Genomic DNA, 3,562 nt, shown 5'->3' with positions numbered 1-3,562 from the left:
CAATTTGGAATTCTTAATAATTTTTGAACAAGGGGTTCAGCATTCTCATTATGCACTAGGCCCTACAAATTATGTAGTTGGTTCTGGGCTCGGCATTTGACTTCTATTCAGTTGGAACTGTAATTCCTGATATAAGTTGATTTTCCAGAGGCAAAGTCTTCGGCAGCAGTGTTTCCCAATGGACTTTCCTCTTGATTTCAGGAATCCAGTATTACATTAGCAAAGAAGTCCCTAGGGTTTTGGATTTATGCCAGTGTTTTATAATTGACTTTGCCTGTTGCAGTAAAAATAAATAAAAATAAAGTTTTGTGCAACTTCATATCGCTTAAAACTACTACATTTGTAGAAACACTTTAGTTTATAAATGGACTCTCCTAATCTATATAAACCATATTTCTCTTCTTTCTTCTACACATTTAAGAGCTATGATTAACTGTAACTCAAATCTTACTCAAATCTTAACATATAGCATTATAATCAGTGTTTCAAAAGAGATAATAGAAAAATTTTCATGTGATTTAATTAAATCTCTGATTCAGACTAAAAATACATTGTGAAAACTTGTATTGAATTTGGTTCTTATAAGTTTTTGTATTATTGGATTACCTTAAGTGGGACACAGTATTTGAAAGATGAGAATGGCTGAAATGCTGAAAATGATATCTTTTTTATGTACAGAAAGCTAATATATGATTGTTAGATATTGAGATCAATTGCAAAGTTCTATTTTCTCTCAACTGGTTCCTGAGTGAGATAGATTTGTTTCTTGCGAAATATGTGGTATAAGTCAATATCACTAATACTTTGTAATCCTACAATGACTTTGAGTTTCCAATATTTCTAAAGAATTCTAAGGGATTCACACAATTTAGTTTCGAAGGAGTTATAAGTTTCGGTAGTGATTGATCTGAAAAGCAGTTAAGGTGATGTCAGTTATTATAAATGACTACATGTATTCACAGATCCTTGCAGTAAAACACATTCCAAGCTAACATGGAAAGGAAGTGATATGAGTAATGCTTTATAAGAATGTACTCTATGGTAATTCTGAGTCAATGTTTTCTTTTATCCCAGTAAGACGCTTATTTGCTTTTTGTTTGTTTGTTATTGTGTACAAATTTTTAACATCTTTTTTCAAGCTGCATTTTCTATTCTCTATCAACTGCATGTTAGTTTCTCCTGTACATGACAATTTTTCATTTTTGTTTTTTCCCATATTTTTCTTTTTCCTCTTCTTCCAGTGAGCTTCACCCTTTTAGCTAATTCATCTCCTGACAACTTTCCACACTCCCGAATTAATAATTTTTGCTCTCCCAGAAGGGAGGTAAAAGGCAGATGTTTTTCATCCTTAAGACCACAATTCCCTTTGTTTTCTATTTAAGAGCTTCACGTTAGCAATCACTCACAGTGCACGTTAAGCGTTCCAAACAACACGCCTACATTAAGCAGAATTTTATCATCTTATTCTGTGTGATCTCTAATTGACCTTTCTGATATGCTCATTCTCAAGAAAGTGTTCCTTTTTTGAGTCATAAATCCTTTTGAGAATCTGATGAAAGCAAGGCTTCTTTCTCATTTACAAATACTGCACACAATTTCAGGAGGTTCATGGACCCCCGAGGCCCATTCATGAACCAAATATTATGAACACCTGCTCTAATTTATCAATTTCTCTATTTTATGGTTATTGCATTGTGGACAGTTTTTCTAGAATTATTCATTTTTTGTTACCGATCTTTATGCTCCACTCTGCTACCTTCTTTATCACATCCTTATTTGTTTGGTTTTTTTTTTTGGTACGCGGGCCTCTCACTGCTGTGACCTCTCCCGTTGCGGAGCACAGGCTCCGGACGCGCAAGCTCAGCGGCCATGGCTCACGGGCCCAGCCGCTCCGCAGCATGTGGGATCTTCCCGGACCAGGGCACGAACCCGTGTCCCCTGCATCGGCAGGCGGACTCTCAACCACTGCACCACCAGGGAAGCCCTATCACATCCTTGTTTTAAGAATGCCCCTTTCAACCAATAATGTTTCTATTAAAAAATGTCTGAACCTGTCTGAAGCATCCCAGTTATGCAACCCCTTTCATTTTCAAGTTCCATTTCTGTTATGTTACCCAAAATTCCTTTAATTCTGAGCATACTCTTGTTCTATTGATTTTTATAATTGAAACAGAACAGATAACCCCCCATTCAGCAAATATAAGTTTGAGTATCTTGTATAGTACCTGGCATCATGGAGTGTAAAAAACTCAACCTGAAAGGGTTTACTGCTAATAATTACAATAATGCTAATTGATAATATTGGTATTGTTAATAACTAATGTTAATTGAATATATTTTCCCAAGAACTATGCTAAATATGTTATTAGTATCTTTCATCTTTTTTTTCTTTTTTCTTTACTTTCCTTCTCCTCCTTCTCCTTCTTTAACAGATAAGATAAATTAAAAGAGGTTAAGTAAACCTTACTTAACGTCACAACTAGAAAACTAATGGAAACTGGCTTCAAGCACAGATTTCTCTGACTTCAGAGGCACTTCACATAGATAGTCTTTAGCTCTCATTTACAGTAGTAGTAGAAATATCTTAGGATGTATGAATTTACCCATCGATCCATCCACTTACATACAATTAATACAGGGCAGAGAGAGAAAAATTCATAAGATACATATGAAATTCTGTGGGAATTAGGGGAAGCCAGGACCTACTTGAAATTTTCTTCATAGAAAAATTGGCATTTGAAACATGTCATGAATGATACCTAAGACTGAGTAGGAAATAGTATGGAAAAGCTGTGAAGACTGAGGAACTTGTAGAAATGTATGCATAGGGAATGATTGGCAGTTCAACTTGGCTGGAGTAGAAAATGTGGAAAGTAGAATTAGGAGAGAAAATAAATGTTGGAAAGAGTTGTAGGCCAGATACCAGAGAACTCTGAATTCCAGGAATAGGAGTATGATCTTGTCTTAGCGGGAGTGAATGAGGGAAGATTTTAAACAGAAAAAGGTCATAATCAGGACTGTGTTTGTAGAAGATGGCTCTGGCTGACTGGGGCAGGAAGACTTGCAGTGTGTAGGGACCCCCGAGGCCCATTCATGAACCAAATATTATGAACCAATTATTATGAGAAATGTGCTCATTCTTTTGGCCATATTTATTAAATTAAGACATAGATGATGGCCTTCTCTCTGGGGAGAGGCCCTGTTAGTGGGAGAATTATATAACTAATACTAAGTGAAACCTGACACTGCTCAGACTGCTAGTCTTTTGTCTAATGGCAGTTTACATATTCATTTCTGTTCCCTTTTTTTCCCTCTCTCCTTTGTTTTTTATCCTCTGTTATAGGAATTGCATTCTGAGGGCTTTTTTTTATAGAACTCTCTTCTGCTGCTGTACTTTTGATACTGTCTCTCTTCCACTCACTATAACACCCCCTGCTTTGCTCCTATTCTTATGGCTCTAGGTTTAGGATTGTCGGTCCATGTTTTTACTTCTCTTGGAAACAATTATATGCTTAATCATTGATTATTATCTCCTTTATCAACTGAGCTCTGCCTGAGATTG

At 36.0% G+C, this 3,562-nt stretch overlaps 1 non-coding gene across 1 annotated transcript; it reads left to right on the top strand.

The window, feature by feature from the left end:
- The first annotated feature begins 2,011 nt into the window (after window positions 1–2,011).
- Window positions 2,012–2,105, top strand: LOC117201912 (small nucleolar RNA SNORD91 family). Its single transcript, XR_004484057.1, has one exon. It is a non-coding gene; the product is annotated as a small nucleolar RNA SNORD91 family (small nucleolar RNA).
- Window positions 2,106–3,562: the final 1,457 nt, after the last annotated feature.

Source organism: Orcinus orca, chromosome 7, assembly GCF_937001465.1.
Source record: "Orcinus orca chromosome 7, mOrcOrc1.1, whole genome shotgun sequence".
NCBI classification, from domain to species: domain Eukaryota; kingdom Metazoa; phylum Chordata; class Mammalia; order Artiodactyla; family Delphinidae; genus Orcinus; species Orcinus orca.
This window is presented reverse-complemented; position numbering and strand designations above follow the sequence as displayed.